At 61.2% G+C, this 789-nt stretch overlaps 1 protein-coding gene across 1 annotated transcript in view; it reads right to left on the bottom strand.

Moving 5' to 3' along the window:
- The window catches only part of NACAD (NAC alpha domain containing), an 11,966-nt gene that overhangs the window by 10,445 nt on the left and 732 nt on the right, over positions 1 to 789 (bottom strand). The window lies entirely within an intron of this gene.

Below are 789 nucleotides of genomic sequence, written 5' to 3'. Positions count from 1 at the left end.
TCTCTGGAGGCTTCCACGTTCACCCATGACCACCCACAAGTACATCTCCTGTGCTTCAGCATTCTGTCTGCAAAGTGGAGGTGAAGCTTAGGGCAACCCCCTCCCCAGGCTCTGCCCATCTGCTGCAGCAGTGGCAGAACCCTGGGCCCTTGGGCCACACTGCTGGGGTGCTGGCGTGGCCAGAGGGTCCTGAGAAGGGGGTCCTTTGGGTCTATGGGAGTGTGATGAACACCTAAACCCTGGAGGTGGGTGTGGCTGGCGGGGCTGGGTGCTGGAGACCAGGCTCTTGGCATTGGCCTGGTAGGGTACCCCTGCGCACCCTCACTGGACTCCAGGACCCTGAGGCAGGCTGAGGGTGGGGTTGGGCGCCAAGAAGACAGAGGAAGGGAAGCCAAAGGTCAGAGATTTTTGTGCCTCATTCAAGGTTGTTAAACAGTTGGAGCAGAAACAGTCCCGACCCACTTTACTGAACCCAGAGGGAGGCCAGGCCCCTGGGCCCAGTATGGGTTTCATCGCCAGAGGACTTCTCACCCACAGCAAAGTGCCCTTGGCCCTCCCGGAGCCACACATGGCTGACCTCCTGCCCAGTGGCCATCCTGGCTGGTCTTCCTGGGCCTAAGGCAGATCCCCTCCAACGCTTGCTCCCTAAGTCTCTCCAAGGATTTGGGCTTGCACTACAGGGCTGATGCTCCTCAGGCGTTGCTCCCCCAGGGCCTCCCACCTTCCAGCCCTCGGGCTTCCCCAGGCTCCAGCTCCAGCCCTGTTCCTCCCTCCGAGCCAGAACCAGTC

The sequence above is a fragment of the Bison bison genome, unplaced genomic scaffold (assembly GCF_000754665.1).
Source record: "Bison bison bison isolate TAMUID 2011002044 unplaced genomic scaffold, Bison_UMD1.0 scf7180017864499, whole genome shotgun sequence".
In the NCBI taxonomy this organism is placed as follows: domain Eukaryota; kingdom Metazoa; phylum Chordata; class Mammalia; order Artiodactyla; family Bovidae; genus Bison; species Bison bison.
Note: the sequence above shows the minus strand (reverse complement) of the source record. Positions and strands in the feature narration are given on the sequence as shown.